The sequence below is a fragment of the Triturus cristatus genome, chromosome 5_1, assembly GCF_964204655.1.
Source record: "Triturus cristatus chromosome 5_1, aTriCri1.1, whole genome shotgun sequence".
In the NCBI taxonomy this organism is placed as follows: Eukaryota; Metazoa; Chordata; class Amphibia; order Caudata; family Salamandridae; genus Triturus; species Triturus cristatus.
The window spans coordinates 239,775,862-239,797,304 of record NC_140587.1 but is presented as its reverse complement, the minus strand read 5'-3'; positions in this window follow the sequence as shown (position 1 = coordinate 239,797,304).

Below are 21,443 nucleotides of genomic sequence, written 5' to 3'. Positions count from 1 at the left end.
GCCTGCACCAGAGTCTTCCTGAAAAGGTCCGGCAGTAATGGAAAGACTTCACGTAGCAGGCTAATAGAATGGAAGCATACGCCTGCGACATAATTTGTATGTTGTTTTAGTGACAGATCCTGGTCAAGGCGAATCCCCAAGTTTTTAACGATCTGTTTGGGCTCAGGTACTACGCCTAGATCAGGTGGCCACCAGTCTGGTGTCCAGAGTATTTTGGCTTCTCCGAACAACATGACCTCCGTTTTGTTGACGTTACACTGTAAGTAATTAGTAGACATCCAACATGCTACAGCTTCCATGCCTGCAGAGAAGGAGCTCCTCAATTCCGTGGTAAGAGTCTTGAAAGGGAAGAGGAGCTGCGTGTCATCAGCATATGACACGGGGATGAAGCCAAATTTACGCATCACTCTTGCCAGGGGGGCCACATAGATGTTAAAAAGCGTTGGGCTTAGACAAGAGCCCTGTGGTACCCCTTTCATAACTTCTACCTCTGCTGAGCGATACGTACCCATGGTGACAGTCTGGGTGCGATCGGAAAGGAAGCTCCTCAGCCAGGCAAGGGCTTTGTTCTTAATTCCTACGTTCGACAACCGGTTAATAAGAATGTTGTGTGACACGGTGTCGAACGCTGCCGACAGATCTAATAACACTAAGATCACGGAGTAGCCTTTGTCCTGGAGCATATGCAGGTCGTCCATAACAGACAGTAAGGTAGACTCAGTGCTGTGTTTTGGCCTGAACCCAGATTGAGAATGGTCCAGGCCGCCAGCAGTTTCGATAAAGCTGGAAAGGAGTCTATTGACATACTTTTCTGTAAGTTTTCCCAGAAAAGGTAACAGTGAGATTGGGGCATTGCACCGCCGGCCCGATGAGGAGCAACCGCCCGATGATGAAGCATGACATCCTTCGGGATGTGTGAGGGCAACAAGAGACAATTTGTGTCCCTCCCCAACCCAATCACCAAGTCCCTGACCTAGTATCTTTCTCTGTCTTACCTTTCATCATTTGTAGTGTAGGGTGCCTCTTTACAATACTCACTACGGATCAGTGCCTTTTCTTGTTTACCTCATTGACTTTGCAGAGCACAGGCACTGGACCATTAACTGGCTCCTGGTCCCCCCCTCTCTTCTATTTTTAGTGTTGTTGCTGTGCGCGTGCGCAAACGCTTTACACATTGCCTCGTGGATAAGCCTAACTGCTCGTGCCAAGCTACCAAGGGGGTGAGCAGGGGTTATCTTTGGCGTGTAATTTCCTTGCCCTGACTAGAGTGGTGGTTTCTGCCTGGCTTTGGCGCAAGCCTTAGCCAACCAGAAATCCCATTTCTAACATTGGTGATCAGCGGTGGGATTAGAACTTGGGTATGTGCAGTACCACAGCGACAAATGGCTGCACTACAAAGCTCTGCATTTAGATAATCACGTGTTTGGGTATTATTGGTTCTGAGTTTTATTTAAATTCTTCTCCTAAAAGTGTCATTTTTGAATTGTGTACTTTTTTCAGCTCAGACACCTAGTTCTCTTGTGTTGCACGTCTCCCTGAGCGTCCGGCCAAATTGGAGTCTGCTTTTAATTTCTGTGGTCTGTTTAGATACAGTATGTGTGAGTTGGTTGAGTTCTGTGAAGAGAGAGACATAGCAGTGAGTGGGTCAGACTCCCAGTCAAAACTGAGGGAGAACCTGATCCAATGGCAAAAGGATGAATGGGAACGTGAGCGCAGTGAGGAGGAGAGGGCCCGGGCTGCACGCCAAGAGGTTGGTGGGTCTGAGGGGAGCCCTGAAGAGTCTGAAGAGGAGGAAGAAAGTGACAGGACCGGGACACCAGTAGATAGTGAGGACCCCATAGATAGAAAGTCCCTTTCTGGGTCCAGTGTCGGGGGCAGCGCCCCATCCCTTTCCCTGTCCCCAGAGGAGTGGGTTGATAGGAGGGAAGAAAGGGAGCATCAGCTGGCTTTGGAGAAGCTCAGGTTAGAGCATGCCAAGGAGATAGCGCAGCTGGGTGTGGAGGAGAAAAAGTTTGGGACCGAGAGGGTCTTAGCGCAGGAGACGATGGCGGAGGCTGAGAGGGTCTTTGCCAGGGAAGGTAGATTATCCCCTGAGCGCAGTTGTGGTTTTCTGGATTCGCCAGTAAGGGTGGGATCCAGTGGTGGCAGTGATATAGAGTCCAGTGCAGGAAGTCCCATTCCCAGTTCCCAAAGCATGATACCTTGTCCCCAAGAAGAGGAGTACAGGTTGAAGTTCAGGGGCAGTAAGAAACTGTCTCCCCAGACTAGGGGGGAGTTTGCGGATGAATGTAATGATGCACTGGTTGATTGGATAAGGGTTAACACGGAACAGGATTTTGAAGGACTGTTCAATCTGGTTATCAAAGAGCAGATGCTCAGTCGTTGTTTTCAAGGGTTGCGCCAATGCCTATTGAGGTGTACCTCCTTTTGTCCTTGGGACCTTGCAGAGGAAGCAGACCGCTGGGAAAGTGCCCAAGGTTCTGATGAGGCGTGGGAGAGTAATTCCAAAAGTAGTGGCTCAGGTATCTTCCCATCCTGTATTGGGGCATAGGTTCAGAGTGCCCAGCTAGGTCCAAGTGTAGCGAGAGTGGTGTAGGGGCCCACGTCCTGTCTCAGTGGAGTAGGAGTAAGTGTGGAACTGAGTGTTCCTAGGTGCCCGAAACCCAGTCTCAGAACCTGGATGGTTTCTTCAGGGAACACCAGGTTGGGGGCCTAGGCTGTCCTGTTAGTCCATTTGAAGAGGATCTCCTAGTGTCTAGAGAACCTGGAGCGTCTGTAAATAGAGCCCCAGTGGTTCTGGTGTCTGGAGGTGCCGCTCCAGTAGGGAGGGTAGAGAAGTCCGAATTGAGGGGAGAATGGGGGATGTGTTCCCCAGAGGAAGAACCAGTGGGTCAGGACCAACCAGTATGGCTGAGTTCCCTTGGAGTGACCATGGTGACACCACTTCTGTTCTGGGGGATCTTTGCGCACTGTCAGATGGACAGGGGATGGGAGATCAGCGCCAGGTAGATGGTCACGCAACATATGAGTCAGGTTTTACCCTCAGGGGGATACTGTGTGAGTCCCCAGAAGTCCTGGCGTGCCAGGCAAGTACTCCGCCAAAGGGTTTAGACCCAAGATTGGGAAGCCAGGTTCAGGATCGGCCTGACCTAGAGGGAAGGACAACTGTAAGTAGTGTCCTGACCGATGTAGCTGCTAGGGGCACCACTCCAGTTGGGAGGGTGCCGGACTCTGGAAGGGGGTGCAGAGAGAGGGAGTCCTAGCCCCTGACCCCGATGCAACCTGAGTGGTTAAACCCTAGGTTGGGAGACCAGTTCTTGGACTGGTGGGAAAGTTGCGTTATGAGGGTGCCTCTCAGAGGAAGAGAGGGCGGAACCCTAGAAGAAGAGGTAGGGGGAGGAGAGCCTTACCCGTGACTTTTGGTCAGCTTGAGGGTGCATACCTTAGGCTGGAGGATCGGTGGCAGTCTAGAACTGCCCTGATGAGGGGTAGAGTGGAGAACGATGTGCCAGGGGTTACTACCCCAACTTTGTGGATAGGCAATGACCAGTGGCATCTGGATTGATTAGGGCCTGGTCCTGGTCGCAGACAGCTAAGGAGTACCAGTGGGGTAGCCCAGTTGGCCCGCAGAACTTTTACAGAGGAAAGCACGTGGGTTCAGAGTGGCATAGAACCAAAGGGTGTCCCTGCCGTTGCGGGCCCGCATCTGTGTTCTATCGCCCAAAGCAGAGAAGCCCATCACGGTGGTGATTGGTCTGCCCTGCGTTTTGGATGGAAGGGGGTTGTGTTGGACTTGGCCCTTTTGGCAGGTTCACCCCTAAACATTTTGCCTTTTAATGTGACCTGATGTTAGTTGTTTTTGGCTTCTGCACACTTTCGCACTGTGGCCCAGAGTAAAGTGTGTGCGCACTCTGAGTGTGTGTGGTGAGATTGGCCTGCCCTCCCATAGGAATGCATGGAGGATATGTGTGTCCATGGTAGTTCCTGATGTGAGAGGAGTGCAGGGGCAAGTTTGGTATGTGCGAACTCGTGAGAATAAATGCTGCGCAATGGTGTGCACAGATTTATTGTGACTGGTGGAGAAGTGCCACTTTTAGAAGTTGGCATTTCTGTGTACAGTGTGATGTGAATTGCCTGTCTGGCTTGTGAGTGAGAGGGGCTGGATGGTGTGGGGAATTCCAGGATCCAGGATGGGTCTGCCCGGTGGTGAATGGAGAGATCTGCATGTAGATGGGAGGGAGGAGTTGTACCTGGGACCTGAATAGGGCTGTGCCTTCCCTACACAATGCTGGCTCCACCTCCTGTGGTGCTTCTGATGTCCCTAGCCTGTCCTGTGAATAGGGAGAGGGACTGAGCAAAACAAAGTGTTCCAGAACAAGTTGTAACTGGTTCTCTCCTTGCCGTACAGTTCGTGACAAAGGAAATGTGTGTATAAGAAGGGGCTGTGACCCCATGAAAATGTTCTCTGTTGTGCTTGTTCTTCTTTTGGGAGGGTACGCTGCCAGGAGGAACCGCTGTGGGACCCAGCTGCTGCTTCCTGAGGGTCCCTGTGTGCGGGCCTGCCTGGCTGCGCTTTACTTGGGCTCTCTAGCTCCCTGGACTCTTCCTTTTTGCCTTAGGCAAAGACTTTGTGGCCTGTAGCACCTGGGAGCGCTGTTATTTAAATTTCCCCAGTGGAGAGGAGAGTGCTGGGGCCTTGCAGCGCACAGCTGCCATCTATCCCGAGGAAATCCCACGTAGGGACTCCCCCACTTTGTCGTGGGAAGAGCGGGTGCCCACCCCACGATTGTCATTATTTTTATTGCAGGTGCCCACCCCGCTTGCGTACCATGGTGGCGGGTGCTCACCCCGCCAATATATTTAATTTACACGAAGGCGGGAGCACACCCTGCACTTCGGTGAGGAAAAGCCACCGTATTGCCGAGACCGGCCCGGAGGAAGTCAGACGGCCGGACCTGGTTGGGGGCATGGCTTGCTTCCCCCGAGCCGGAAGCTGAGGGAGGTAGAGAGGTGCGTCGATCACCAGCAGAGCTCCCGGCGTGTAAGTGATCCCCGCAGCCACCCAAAGGCCAGCCAAGGAAAGAAGCCGGCAAGTCTGCTTGGGGCTCTATCGTGAGCAGAGAGAGCCCCTCAGCCCCAGAGAAGTCGGAGCGTTGTATGCTCCATTTCAGCTGCCCGCTGCCAGCAAGTGGAGACCCTGGTGAAGTTAGGCAAGACTGCCTTCTTGTGGGCCGGCCGGCATAAGAGCGGAAGTTCCCGTACCTCGGCCCAGAAGAGAGCTGAAGCCTCGCGGGCCTCTCTCTGCGGCCCGTTCCATTTTCCCCGAGCGAGGGAAGATTTGGTCACCAGAACCAGCCGCCAGAGCCAGCCGCCTGGAGAAGCCAAGTCCTGGTGAGTGCTGGCTCATGGGAGCACCGCGGAAAACCGGAGAGAGCGCAGCTGAGCCCCGGTGAGTGGGGGCTTCGCGAGTGTTTGGTTGGTGCCGATCGAGGCACATTGTCGGTGCTTGTTTGTTTTCACAGCTGCACCGTTGTAACGGATAGCTGCAACATGGGGGGCACAGTGTTGGAGGAAGCACCAGTGGGGCTTCAGGGGCACAGTTAGTGCCAGCGGCATCTTTTCCTTAGGGGGCAATTGGGGCCCAGAGGCACTGTAGTGCCAGAGCTTGTTTTTGCCTAATGTCCCCAGCTGCCCTGCCAGAGCGCAGGCAGCTGCAATGAGGGGGCCATTCCTTTGGTGATTGAAGAAGGGGTGAGAAATACCCCATGCCCCCAGCACAGTGCGCTGTTTGCTTTCACTGCCTTCGCAGCCAGCCCTGACAATCTGGATGTTGGGCATTTGAGCCCCTGGGAGAGGCCAGTCAGCCTGGGGTCAGTTTATGGTGGTAGGGCGCAAGGCCCTAATGTGATGCCCAATGTTTTTATGTGATGGCGCGCATGCTTACAGTTATTGCATAATGTATTTATGCTTGTGATGCCTACTGTAAATGCCTATTGCCTAATGTGTGATGCTAATGAGGTTTGGGCCTAATGTAGTTTTATGCCTAAGGTGATTCATGCGCAAAGTGGTTTATGCATCCTCTGTTGTACATTGCAGGATCTCATGCTAAGTTCCTAACTTTACTGGTAGTTACCGGTTGTGCGCTACATTTACTATTTGTGCTACATTTACAAGTGGTGATTTGTGATGGTTTTGACAGTGGCCCCATTGGCCCTGTCGTGTGTAAATAGTCCCCTGTGAATATTGCCTAGTGCCAGTTGGCACAGTGTATATTATGTGATTATGTTCCTAATGTATTTATGATAATACAAAGGCTATTTTTATATATAACCTTGTGTGGAGTTCCCTTTGTGGTGTACCTGGGGTGTTGTTGCTGTGCGCGTGTGCAAACGCGTTACACATTACCTCCGGGATAAGCCTGACTGCTCGTGCCAAGCTACCAAGGGGGTGAGCAGGGGTTATCTTTGGCGTGTAACTTCCTTGCCCTGACTAGAGTGGTGGTTTCTGCCTGGCTTTGGCGCAAGCCTTAGCCAACCAGAAATCCCATTTCTAACACTTACCCTTCATAAAACGAATGCTGTGCACCCAGTGGCCATTTTTAAACCTGTGCAGAGTGGCCTGAGGCTCTTTTCGGATGATGAAACCAATCTCCACAGGGATCTTTCAAATATTTCTAGATTTCGCATGGCTTCACGAAATATATTTATGAACCCCTTGTGAAATGTGCCTTTTTATTTAGACCACTTTGTGCAAGAAAATAAATTAACAATATTTCTGCCAAAATCAATAATGTTTGACACAATTTCAGACTTTCATAGAAGAAAGATTCATAGGCATAAAGATGTATTAATGAAACTCGGAACTGTGAAGAAGTACAACGTGCTGGTAAGCATATCAGAGGAAAATTGGTGCACTGCATTATTTTGTGTATATTGAGCCTAACCTCAAAGGCATAGAATTAGTGACCGAAGTGAGTATTATGTTTGCCCAGAATTGAGCAATGTTTGCCATGATTTTGAGTAGATTTGCTTTAAGAGGGTGCTGGTTACATTTACAAAGACATTGGGGCATATATATTAAAAACCTGGGGCCTTATTTATGAAAACTGTTGCATTGATTAGTGAAAACAGCGATGGAAGAGTTTTCACTGCGCCCTCCTTGAGTCACGATGGATGCACTGTATTTAATGTACAGCGCTCCATGTCGTTATGACATATCTGTAGGCGCAGTAATGATGCATTGCTGGAGTGTGTCTCAAAAGTAACGCAACTCCAGCAATGGGTCATTACACATGGGCAAGTCCCATGTTAAATATTCATGCACCAGTCTTACGTCTGCTGTAACACTGGCATAAGAATTTGGTGCAGTGGCATCCTAGAAGTGGTTTTCAATGCACCCCTTCTATGAAGGTTTTAGCGGGGGAATGCCCACCCTCCATCCATTTTACCTGACACAGTTATAATGTAACGCAGGGCTTTACAAAGTGACGCATCTGCCTAGATGTGTCACTTTGTAAATAGGGCAACACATGGCGCAACGTTTAGGCCGCCGGTGCGTCACAATAAGTGACGCAACGGCAGCGCAAAAGTGTCACAAGGCCTCATAAATAAGGCCCTGGAATCACCCTTGTGCTATGCAATGGGGAGAAACAGTGCTGTGACTCTTAAACTTGATTTATCAAGCCACGCAAAGTCACCTTGCACGGGCTTGTGTGACTTGATAAATATAGAGTAGTGCAATGCAGCGCAAATCACTGCGCTGCATTACTCTGCCCCAGTGAGGAATTCCATGTGTGGAGTGTGAGTGTTCCTACATACACACCCATGGATTTGGCGCATTTTCAGATTTACCATTACAGGTAGTCCTGGGAATGCATCAAAATGCCACTCCTCCACAATTGAGGCATAACGAGGAGAAATAAAGATATCTTTATTTCTCCTTGTTACTTCCTCTATCTATTTGTGATGCATTCTGCAGCACAAATAGAAAGAGGAAAAAGCCTCCCAGGATTGTTTTTGTGCAAGAATGTGACCCTTCCTGCACAAAAACAATCCTGCCGACAACACAGGAATGTGTCATATAATGTTAGATACAGCGCATTCCTGCACTTTCCCTATCATGCAGTGCAACGTAGCAACTTGGTATCTTGCAGCAATGCACTGAGTGATTTCTTAATAAATATGTCCACTTTTTTTTAGTTTACCTCATTAAACTGCAGTAGCTGTAACAGTAGCCAAGTTGCTCGTACTTTCCACTTATTCAGGAAAGTTCAGATATGTCTCGACCGACTCAGCGACGTAACGAAAGTGTAAGGGCCCACCCTGAAATATACACGGAGGGGCCCGCCCTGGATTTAATTTGGAGCGCTCAGACCCAAGTACTGTGCTGAGGGGTCGCCCTGCAGAGCCCCCCCCTGCACCGCAGGGGATGAGGGGGCCTGTGTTACGCCCCTGGACCAACCGTAGTTTGAACCGTCGCTTAGTTTGTATTGTTGAGAGATGGTGTATCGTGAGTTTGAGGACCACCCAGTCATTCACGTTAGAGGGTTATCCTAACATAGGAAAGCATAATTTTGCCTCAAGATATTAAAAAGGCAGGATTCTTTTCAAGGAATACTTGCAAGGCTCCATTTCTGGCGATCAAATCAGTTTTTTTTTGCAGTGGTTTCTAAGAGGATTCGCCCTAGTCCGCCAAGCTTGCATTAACTTTAATTAAATGTACAGCTATTGACTTAAGCCATTAAATATTCATACTGAAGAGATTAAACATGGTTCACTGCCTACTAGAATGCTATATCTGGTTTCAAGAAAATTGTATCTTATTTGATGCGCTTGTTAACAATCTGTTTGAGGGAAAAAATAAATGATGGGAGGGAAGGAGAAGAGAATTTATATATATTTGGCAATTTTCTTCTCCTGATGTGTGGCACATCAAAACAATTTGTTTATATATAATTCAAATATGTGTTCCTGCAGCAATTTGAGAGTATGTATGCAAGTAATTTTTTACAAGTATTGGTGATAATAGAGAACTTGTCTAGCTGGACAGAGCTATGAGCTCATTATAAAACCAAGATTGTCAGAAACTCCACACATGTTCATTATAAAACCAAGATTGGTAGAAGTGGCAGGATTTCACTTCAAGCGGTGTCTCTAGGTAAATCTGCCAGTGGTGCCATCAAAAGTGGAGAAAAAATGCTGCATTAATGGGTGTCTATAGCTCAACCCACTGCAATGTATGTAATGGCTGAAACAAGTTAAATAAGCTTCAAGGCAAGCACACAGAGCAGTTACACAACCTACCAGCACCTCCCATCCCAGTTTTGCACCTACCTGCCTTGAGCCCTTGTCCTATTAAAGACACTAGGGCAGGGGCAAGCAGACTATGCTGTGGCGAGCAGTCAGTGCGCCCTCCAAAGATACGCATTGGGAGGGGTGCGTAGAGGACCCAGGATACTACAGAATCTCATACACAAGCGGATGCAGTCGTATATTGCAGCTACTTGTGGTGGGAGTAGGTGGACCACCAGCCGCTCTTCAAAGTGCTGCCATTCTCCTCTTTCATTGAATGAGCAATCATTGGTTTCAAAACAACAACTCAACTTTCAGTGCTGTGCTGTTCTTATCACAGGAGCAACTTTGTGCCTCAATTGGAAACAGTACATTTTGATTGTAGAATGGCGCATTATCTCAGTCTGCACTTCTTCAACCCAATTTCTGTTGTGTCACATAAAAGAATTGTACTCCATATTGTGTAATACAGACCCTGGTACCTTCCAAAACTGAAAGCATCTTCCTTAGGTCCAGGAGTGTTCTAATGAGAGGTTCTAAACGTGCCTCATTTAAGCTTAGTGTCAGCTTACATGCCCGGGGCAAACCCTGGACTGCCACCAAATTGGTTCTCGACAGTTCCTCCCTTTACCCTGCGATTGGATCCAAACCGTCTAGGGTGGCAAAGGCAACGGCAATACTGGTGTCAGGTTCCTTTATGTGTGCTGCAGGCAGGGCCCTTTGAAGTCTAATCATGGTAAGGCACAGCTCCTCCCTAACTTTTAGAAAGCAAGAACAGAAGTTGGAAAGTCATTAAGACAGAGAAATATTTGTATCCACTACAATTGAAAAGGAAACCACTGAAGAAAACAACACATTTGTGAATGCTCTGGGGGTTAAACAAAATGTGAGAGGCTTTACTCTGAACTGTAAGGGCCCCAGTAGTATGGAGGGAGGACTTTGTCCGCCCACCATACCCTTGGGAAATGGGACCGCCCGCTGAGGGTGCGGCGGTCCGCACTCCCGATTAGGATGTGCCCGCCACACTGGCGGGCGCATGGCGCATCTGCAACCTTGCGGCGGGCGGTGGAGAGGGCACCACCTGCCGCAATGCCACAAAGGCAGGTTGTGCCATTTCAATGCCCAACGTGACAGTCACCGCACAGTGCCTGCCACGTTGGTCATTGAAAGTCAGGAGGGTATCATAGGTACCCCATGTGCACCTCCCACCCCCCCCCCCGGAGTCCCTGGGGCTCCGCAACGGGCCCCCGCAAGCAGACTCCGCATGCCTTTCCATGGCGGCGCCGCAGAAAGGCATGTTCATGGGCAAATTGTAATATGGCTGGCGGTGTCTTTCAGACACCGCCACCATATTGAACCCTTTTCCGCCCGGTCGACTTGTTGACCGTGCGGAAAAGCGGAGGACGGTCTTTCCGTCTGCCGCGGACCCCCCAGCCATTGTAATATGATGGGGGTCTTTGCTGCAAGGATGGCGGCCCTAAATGTTGAATTCCCACTGCAAAGTTTAGGTTGTGTTGATTTGCTGGATAGAGGTATGTAGCACTATGAATCTTTGAGATTTAGAATCACTAACTGTAAAGTAACATCTTGAATGATCGAGGTGGATACATTTGCATTTCTCTATTAGGTCCAGATTCGTTGGAAAATCTCTGTCAGGTTGTGGGACTAAAAACAGGATGAATTGAAATCCTAAATGTCTTTAACGTTGAGGAACGTGAAGAGCTGTCTCAGTCCATAGAAGAGAGTAGATATACAGGCTGACTTAATTCTGGAATTTGAGGTAGGGGGCAGGCTCTGAAACAGGTTTTCTTCGGAGAATCATTGTAGTCTGTGTAACATTCATTTTATAATATTTCCAGAAGCCAGAAGTCTTGAATTATATGAAACCAGAATTTGTGGAATAACCTGAATCAATATAGCAATAGTTTCATGGAGGCACAGTGATGTTTTATGATGTTGTTGTTGCTGCCCAGCATTTAGTGTGCTAAGGGCTTTAGCCATGAAAGAGAAGTCAACTTTCTTTGCATCTCCTGTTGAAGTCTTTGAAGAACAGGGGACCGAGTCTGGGTATGGGTTACCCTAAACAGATAGAGATTTTTCCTTCCCTAAGCTAATTTCTGAATATGTTTGTTTAAATTAGGCTCAAACCATTTGGGATACAGAAAAAGCAGATGTGTTATTACAGCATGTTGGCCACTCTCCTGCTTCATGTACTTTAACCAGAGGTGGCATTGACCTCTCACATAAGCTTAAATGAAGAATGTAAAAGTGTAAATTACTTGGAGATGCATCCCGGTCGAGTGTTTTTTTGCCCACCAAGCCACCTCAGATTATACCTAGCCATATGCAAATCAGTCTCGCTCCTGCTCCTATAGGAACAGTCCAGCCACAAAAGATCCTCTGCATACTAGAACACAAGCAACGCAAGAGGGTTTTGCCCTATTTGATCTTCTTCAGCTTGGTTCATCCAGCAGAGTGAGCAAGGAACCAATGTGTGTACACCCCCAGAACACCTAGGGCATCAAAATAAAGAATATTAAAAGTGATGGATCAAATCGTTGAATTAATATCAGCCACAAGTAATTACCTGGGCCACATCCCAGCCCACTGATTCTTTTCCCACCGTGCCACCTTGGATTAGACCTAGGGCCCGATTCACAGAACTAACTTAAGACAAAATCCTAAACGTACTACCATTTTCGTATTCACAGAATGCACTTACTCACTTCGGTATTCACAGAAGTTAGGAGTTAGGCTTTTTCTCAGTTTAGGAGTGCTAAAGTTAGGAGTCCTACCTATACTACTACTAAACTGAGAAAAATCCTAATTTTAAGGCTTTCGGTATTCATAGAAGGCATTTAGGAGTCCTAAAGTTAGGAGTCCTACCTTTACTACTACTAAATTGAGAAAAATCCTAATTTTAAGACTTTCGGTATTCACAGAAGGCATTTAGGAGTCCTAAAGTTAGGAGTCCAAACTATACTACTACTAAACTGAAAAAAATCCTAATTTTAAGGCTTTTGGTATTCACAGAAGGCATTTAGGAGTCCTAAAGTTAGGACTCCTAACTTCTGTGAATACCGAAATGAGTAAGTGCCTTCTGTGAATACCAAAATGAGTAAGTGCCTTCTGTGAATACCAAAATGGTAGTAAGTTTAGGATTTTGTCTTAAGTTAGTTCTGTGAATCGGGCCCTAAGTATATTGGAGCAGGACCAAATCAGCTTTGGTCCTGCTCTAATTAGAGCAGTCCTGAGAAATTATTGGCTTAAGAATAAGCTGCTGCTCCAGAGTCCTGGACCCTTGTAAGTGGGCCTTAGGTGTTTGCTTCAGCAGAACTTGTGCATCTTCTGACCAACTGATGCATCTTTGCTGCAGCGGAGATCAGAACCGGCACATCACCTCCGTTGAATGGATCAGAACCACCACATCGCCTCTGCTGTGTGAATCAGCACCGACGCATCGCCACAGATGCGTGGACCAGAACCGGCAAATTGCCTACAGTGCGTGGATTGGTTCTGACGTATTTTCTTAGGAACCACTACTGCATGACACTCTGCCCAGTGCAAAGTCATTTGCATGTCCGTCAAAGACGGCGTCAACAATTACACAGAACCTCCTCATCACAGCTTACTGCTCATCAGAGCTGACGCATCACCGCTGCTGGGCGTATCAGGACTGGTGCATCTCCAGTGCTATGTGGATTTGCACCAATGTATCACTTCGGCTGTACCTCACAGCTACGACTCAGCTGATTTCACTGGGTCCCTGTAGCCTGCACATGATGTATCACCATCAGCCTGACTTTTTTACTCTGTCTAAGTCCTGTGCGACCAGATGTCCCAAGGAAGTGTGCAGTGCTTTAAGTGCTATTTTACAGTTTATTCTTTCAATGTCAATATCTCAAGTGCTACTTTTTGAATTTTTGTCATTTTGGTTTTGATTTATGTATTTAATTAGGCACTGTTTTTCAAACCTGTTGTAGAATCATTTTGTGTGGTTTCACTGTATTACTGTTTAAAGTGTTGCATAAATACTTTACACATTGCCTCTAAGTTAAGCCTGACTGCTCTGAGCCCAGGTACCAGAGGGTGAGCACAGGTTAATTTAGGGTTTGCCTGCTTCTTACCCTGACTGTGATTGTGGTTGCTGCTTGACTAGGGCTCATACCCCAGTCAACCTAAAATCCAATTTCTAACTGTGAAATTTGACACAGGCTACTTTTACAAAGCAAGACCCACTAATGCATGGGCTGAATGCCCTTTAAGGCTCTCACTAGGAGGCGTGCCTTATTTTGTTTACTAATTTCCTGTGTAATGCAAGCAAATTAGTTGTTAATCCGGACACAGCATCTTCTTTTGCAGTCTCCCAGTGGATCACTGACAAAATATCGAGTGACAAAATATTGTGTTCCCAAAATATCAGGACATAAATATCGATGTCAAAAATATCAACATCCTATCTACATAATGGTAAGTACTAAAACAGCAAGAAAAAATATCGTTGTTAAAAATATTGAAGTACAAAATATCGGTTTTTTTATGTATAAAAAAATTATGTAAAATAAATTAAATAATGCATATAACTTAAAAGACATATTTAGAATTATTAGCACATTTTAACAATTATAAGCAATAAATGTAATGTAAAAATAAATTAAACATATATGTATAAAATGTAATATATATATTTAATAAATAATTATTTTAATAAATTATAAAGGGGCCGACTCCGATCCTGTATTTTTTTTCCCGTCCGACTCGTATCGGTAAATCTTTCCATACAAATCGTACAAGTCCCGTCTGACCCGTGAAGTACGATTCGTACGGGAAAAATACAACTTTTCCCAATCCGATTTTTACGGATCGGCCCGATCCTTACAAATCGGATCGGGAAAAGTTGTACCAGACGGACCCGGACACTTCTTCCTCATGTGCGGCAACAGAATGTTTGCGTGCACAAGTTTCTAGCTTGCGCGCGCAACCGAGTGATGAGATGTGCAACTAGGAAAATCGACTAGCTACCACTGGAAGGTTGAAAAGCACTGGCAATGTCAATAGGTCTGGCTTATATATAAAGTGCTTTCTTAGTCATTGATGAGTTTAGGTACAGAATAAGTTATCATACATGCATTTTGTTACCCGTCCTTGCACTCATGCATCTATTCATCACTGAGTAACTCTTATGTTCACTCATTTACAACCACAATAAAGTACATGCACAAACTCAGCAACATTAGCATAACATTAAAAGCATTAAAACAGAAAAAAGAAAACATAATATCGCCTAAAAATGACAGACATATACATGCAGTTAAAACTTAAACAATGCAGCAGGTGGTCGTCTTTCAATGGTACTGTATATAGTGTATTATTTTATAGTTGCATATTGACCATTTTGTAATGTTAAAAGCAACAAAACCCTATGGACAATATTCTTCCACTGTGGTCAGGTGGTTTAGATGCAGTGGCTGTACATGTTGCAGTACACTACAGTGAGCGGCAAGCAAGCAGCTTTAATCATGAAAATAAAGACAAGACGGAAATAAATGAAAGAGCCATGTAACTAGAACATGGAAACAAAGTAAAGGACTGGCTCACCAGTGCCATTGCACTGAAATGCACTCATTTTCAGGTGGCTGTGCACATGTGGTCAGACAAATGTCACTCACAGGGCAAGACAGTCAATGACTGAAGTGGTATATATACCACTGGTATATATAGCAGTGGCATATATGTTTTTCATTACAAGATTCTAGCAGACAACTAATAAGGTGTCGATTCCGATCCTGGAAAAACCGGGTACGAATCGTCGGACGGAGCGTTTTCTCCGTCCGACCCATACCCGGGAAAAACACCATACAAACCCGCAAGTACGATTCATACAAAAACACCATTTCCGTACGAATCGTAAAAAACACCGACCGGCAAAAAATAACATACAAATCGGATCCGGGACACCGCGGACGTGACGTCCGGACGGAGTCAGGCAGCGTTTCTCGAACCAGCAAGTACGATCCGTGCCCACGTCACTCCGCACGGATTATATTTTACGGCAGCCAAAAACTGCCGGGAAATCAGGACGACGTGCAGAAGGAGCACCTGTACGCTTCGGACAGCCATGGACCCCAACCTATGTGTCATCCCGGCCCTCATAGCAGTCCACCTGGTGTACAGGAACCGACGCAGACGCCGCAGAAGGTCAGAACAACACCCAGGGGCAAAGGGGGGGGCAGGGGCAGGAAACATAACCCCCACCCAAGTTAAAAATCATACATGCCCTGTACATACCTGACCCCCAGGGCATGGTCACTTCGGGGGGCGGGGGCGTCTCCACCAAGGCCTGCGTCCGCCACAACGGAAGTCGACATGGACGCGAACCGGCAACACAACAATTGTGGTACGCACCGTACCCACGCCTTAAGAGCGTGGGTACGGGTCGTACCACACCCACCCCTACGTCACCCCAACAATGGCGGAACGGCTCGTACCAATGCCTTTGGGACGTGGGTACGGGCCGTACCACCATTGTTGGGGTGACATAGGGGTGGGCGTGGTACGACCCGTACCCATGCTCTTAAGGCGTGGGTACGGCCCGTACCCCTACGGCACCCAAACTATAGTGGTACGGCCCGTACCCACGCCTTTGGGACGTGGGTACGGGCCGTACCGCCATTGTTGGGGTGACGTAGGGGTGGGCCTGGTACAACCCGTACCCATGCCTTTGGGACGTGGGTACGGGCCGTACCGCCATTGTTGGGATGACGTAGGGGTGGGCATGGTACGACCCGTACCCACGCTCTTAAGGCATGGGTACGGGCCGTACCCCTACGGCACCCCAACAATGGCGGTACGGCCCGTACCCACGCCTTTGGGACGTGGGTACGGGCCGTACCGCCATTGTTGGGGTGACGTAGGGGTGGGCGTGGTACGACCCGTACTCACGCTCTTAAGTCGTGGGTATGGGCCGTACCCCTACGGCACCCCAACAATGTCGCTACGGACCGTACCCACGCCTTTGGGGCGTGGGTACGGGCCGTACTGCCATTGTTGGGGTGACGTAGGGGTGGGCGTGGTACGACCCGTACCCACGCTCTTAAGGCGTGGGTACGGGCCGTACCCCTACGGCACCCCAACACTGGCGGTACGACCCGTACCCATGCCTTTGGGACGTGGGTACGGGCCGTACCGCCATTGTTGGGGTGACGTAAGGGTGGGCGTGGCATGACCCGTACCCACGCTCTTAAGGCTTGGGTATGGGCCGTACCCCTACGGCACCCCAACAATGGCGGTACGGCTCGTACCCATGCCTTTGGGACGTGGGTACGGGCCGTACCGCCATTGTTGGGGTGACATAGGGGTGGGCGTGGTACGACCCGTACCCATGCCTTTGGGATGTGGGTACGGCCGTACTGCCATTGTTGGGGTGCCGTAGGGGTACGACCCGTACCCACGCATTAAGAGCGTGGGTACAGGTCGTACCTCGCCAGTGGACAGACACATAGGGGTGTGTGGCCATCAGCTCCAGCAGTGCCCACACATAGGAGGGGTGGCTGCAGAGTCCTCCCAGCAGTGCCCAGACAGAGGAGGGGTGGGTGCAGAGTCCTCCCAGCAGTGCCCAGACACAGGAGAGGTGGCTGCAGAGTCCTCCCAGCAGTGCCCAGACACAGGAGGGGTGGGTGCAGAGTCCTCCCAGCAGTGCCCACACACAGGAGGGGTGGGTGCAGAGTCCTCCCAGCAGTGCCCAGACACAGGAGGGGTGGGTGCAGAGTCCTCCCAGCAGTGCAGAGACACAGGAGGGGTGGGTGCAGAGTCCTCCCAGCAGTGCCCACACACAGGAGGGGTGGCTGCAGAGTCCTCCCAGCAGTGCCCAGACACATTAGGGGTGGATGCAGAGCCCTCCCAGCAGTGCCCAGACACAGGAGGGGTGGGTGCAGAGTCCTCCCAGCAGTGGCCAGACACAGGAGGGGTGGGTGCAGAGTCCTCCCAGCAGTGCCCAGACACAGGAGGGGTGGGTGCTTATCACTCCCAGCAGTGCCCAGACACAGGAGGGGTGGGTGCAGAGTCCTCCCAGCAGTGCCCAGACACAGGAGGGGTGGGTGCAGAGTCCTCCCAGCAGTGCCCAGACACAGGAGGGGTGTGTGCAGAGTCCTCCCAGCAGTGCCCAGACATAGGAGGGGTGGGTGCAGAGTCCTCCCAGCAGTGCCCAGACACAGGAGGTGTGGGTGCAGAGTCCTCCCAGCAGTACCCAGACACAGGAGGGGTGGGTGCAGAGTCCTCCCAGCAGTGCCCAGACACAGGAGGGGTGGGTGCAGAGTCCTCCCAGCAGTGCCCAGACATAGGAGGGGTGGGTGCAGAGTCCTCCCAGCAGTGCCCAGACACAGGAGGGGTGGGTGCAGAGTCCTCCCAGCAGTGCCCAGACATAGGAGGGATGGGTGCCTATCACTCCCAGCAGTGCCCAGACACAGGAGGGGTGGGTGCAGAGTCCTCCCAGCATTGCCCAGACACAGGAGGGGTGGCTGCAGAGTCCTCCAGCAGTGCCCAGACATAGGAGGGGTGGGTGCCTATCACTCCCAGCAGTGTCCAGACACAGGAGGGGTGGCTGCAGAGTACTCCCAGCAGTGCCTAAACACAGGAGGGGTGGGTGCAGAGTCCTCCCAGCAGTGCCCAGACACAGGAGGGGTGGCTGCAGAGTCCTCCCAGCAGTGCCCAGACACAGGAGGGGTGGGTGCAGAGTCCTCCCAGCAGTGCCCACACACAGGAGGGGCAGGGTGCAGAGTCCTCCCAGCAGTGCCCACACACAGGAGGGGTGGGTGCAGAGTCCTCCCAGCAGTGCCCAGACACAGGAGGGGTGGCTGCAGAGTCCTCCCAGCAGTGCCCAGACATAGGAGGGGTGGGTGCCTATCACTCCCAGCAGTGCCCAGACACAAGAGGGGTGGCTGCAGAGTCCTCCCAGCAGTGCCCAGACACAGGAGGGGTGGGGGCAGAGTCCTCCCAGCAGTGCCCAGACACAGGAGGGGTGGCTGCAGAGTCCTCCCAGCAGTGCCCAGACACAGGAGGGGTGGCTGCAGAGTCCTCCCAGCAGTGCCCTGACACTGTAGGGGTGGCTGCAGAGTCCTCCCAGCAGTGCCCAGACACAGGAGGGGTGGGTGCAGAGTCCTCCCAGCAGTGGCCAGACACAGGAGGGGTGGGTGCAGAGTCGTCCCAGCAGTGGCCAGACACAGGAGGGGTGGGTGCTTATCACTCCCAGCAGTGCCCAGACACAGGAGGGGTGGGTGCAGAGTCCTCCCAGCAGTGCCCAGACACAGGAGGGGTGGATGCAGAGTCCTCCCAGCAGTGCCCAGAGACAGGAGGGGTAGGTGCAGAGTCCTCCCAGCAGTGCCCAGACATAGGAGGGGTGGGTGCAGAGTCCTCCCAGCAGTGCCCAGACACAGGAGGGGTGGGTGCAGAGTCCTCCCAGCAGTGCCCAGACATAGGACGGGTGGGTGTCTATCACTCCCAGCAGTGCCCAGACACAGGAGGGGTGGCTGCAGAGTCCTCCCAGCAGTGCCCAGACACAGGAGGGGTGGCTGCAGAGTCCTCCCAGCAGTGCTTAGACATAGGAGGGGTGGGTGCCTATCACTCCCAGCAGTGGCCAGACACAGGAGGGGTGGGTGCAGAGTCCACCCAGCAGTGCCCAGACATAGGAGGGGTGGGTGCCTATCACTCCCAGCAGTGCCCAGACACAGGAGGGGTGGCTGCAGAGTCCTCCCAGCAGTGGACAGAGACATGGTGGTGTGTACACCATCCTACAAGTAGCAAAACTCCATGGGTGCATGAAGGCATACACAAAGTGCGAATATATTGAGAGTGGCATGCCAACACATCACTGACAGCAGTGTCCTACTCCCATGAGGGTGGATGTCCATCCCCCACTGCATGACACACCACATGTGGGTGTGATGACAAATGACACATGCTTACCCACCCCTGGCGCTGGCAGCACAATACACACACTGAGAGCATGCAACAAGACTGTATATTCATGTGCCACCCTACTAAACTAAGAGACCCAAAGGGAACACACACTATCACGCACATTCCAGGACTGATAGGAATGTACAGGTGCTGGGGCAGCCAACAAGTTGGTGCCTCCCGTGGAAGGAAAAGGGTGGAGTACCCACAGATACAATGCCCACAATTGTCAGACAGGTGCCCAAAGACCCTGCAGAACACGTAACACATGTGTGCGAGGCTGGGAGTACACACATGCATAGTGCGTAAAAGGGAACATGTCCACATGAAGTCATGTCAATATACTCCATACACAAGTACAGTGACCACCAAGGATGCCACAAATGATGCAGGTGGAGACATTGCTGAGCATGCATGGCCAAAGTTGAAGGGATCCGTCACACACCCAGGAAATGTAGACAGAGCTCAGCACAACAATTGTGAAACACCTTGCAGGGAAGATGTCAGGGTCCACAGAGGAAGGAACACACCTTGGGACAATGTCACCATACAGTAAGAGCTTACATGACCAAAGATTATTTGCAGATACCTTGTGATGGCACACAGATACCAGGGTCCACCCCATGAGCAGCACACTACAACATTTCCCAGACACCTAACACATTATCACCACCCCAAATCATGGAGCAGCACCACCAACAGCAAGACCAGAATAGCATTTGTGTGCAAATGAAAACCAAAATGCTTTATTCAGCATAAAAAATCATAGCTAAAGAAATGTCCACTATATACAGGGCCCATAGGCCAGGCCATGTGCGAAGTCCTGGTGGGGGACACTTGGGGACGCGTCTCCCCTAGCTTGCCTGCACAGTTCACTCCTCCATATCATCCACAGAAGGGGGGGCATCATGTGGGGGGGAAGGACCAGGCACCGCAGGGACAGGAGGGGCAAGGGTAGGTGTTGTGGGTGCAGGGATGGACGATTCCTCTACAGGGGGTGGGGCAGCGCCAAAGGTGGTGGTTAGCAGGGCGCTGCACACGGTTGCGAGCTCTGCCAGCGTCTCCCCTGCACCCGAATGAACCACAGACCCAAGGAGGGGGGGGGGTCGGAGGGATGAGTTGCAGTGCTACTGGGGGAGGGTGTGGACAGGGGGCGACTCAACTACCCTGGCCGGGCACTGCCTCCACCGCTTGCGGGGTGGTGCCACACTGGGGCTGAGGGACACACTGGCAGTGAATGACTCCTTGTCCGACTGTTGGGCAGGAGAGCTAAGGGGAGTGGTTTTGGAGGAAGTGGGTCGTGAGGACTGCAGACTCCCACTGTGGCTGCGTGGCTGCTGTTTGCCCCCCGACCCAGTGGGTGTGCCTACTTCCCCCTGTGTGTGCGTGACAGGAGGTGTGCGCTTGCCCTTCCCTGGTGGTGTGCTGCCTGTGTCTGGAGGGGTGCGTGCATGGGGACGTCTGGGTGTGCTTGGGACAGGCATGGGAGTGGGAAGTGTGGATGGTGCAGGGGTAGGGGGGACGGAGCGCTGCAGGAGACCCACTGCTGCAGTCAGTGATGAGTCTATGGACCTCAGCAACCCCCGTTGGTCAGTCATCGCTGCTGACATACCCTCCAGGTACGACACCATCTGTGTCAGCAGTCTAGTGTGGCCATGGAGGACATTAAGCTGAGATGTCTGACCAACCTGCAACTGCCGCTGAATGTCTACAGACTCGGCATTGACGGCAGCAGGGGAGACAGGGGCAGGGGGTGCGGTGCCTGGCAGGAAGGAGACATGTTGGCGCCTAGCATGAACGGTAGGGACCCGAGCATGTGGGAGGCCGGTGATGGGAATGGAGGGGGCGGCGAGAGATGGAGTGCTGCTTTCAGCTCTGGGAGCAGCCTCCGCCCCCTCTGGGAGCTCAGCCTCGGACCCGTCAGCGTCATAGTCGGTGGTGGGACTGGACAGGTCCTCCGCCTCACTCCCCTCGGCCTCCGTGCCACTCGCTGCGCCAGACTCGCCAGCACTGGTGGCACCGGTGCTGGATCCCTCCTCAAGGTCCGTGCCAGTGTCTCCCTCGGTTTCCCCCGACGATGCTGTGGGCAAGGTGAAGAGACAGGAATAATCAGACACCTGTATACATATGACACATGATTCAAAACTACATAGGTCACAGTGCATAGCATGAAAAACAACATGAGAAACATCTACAATACTA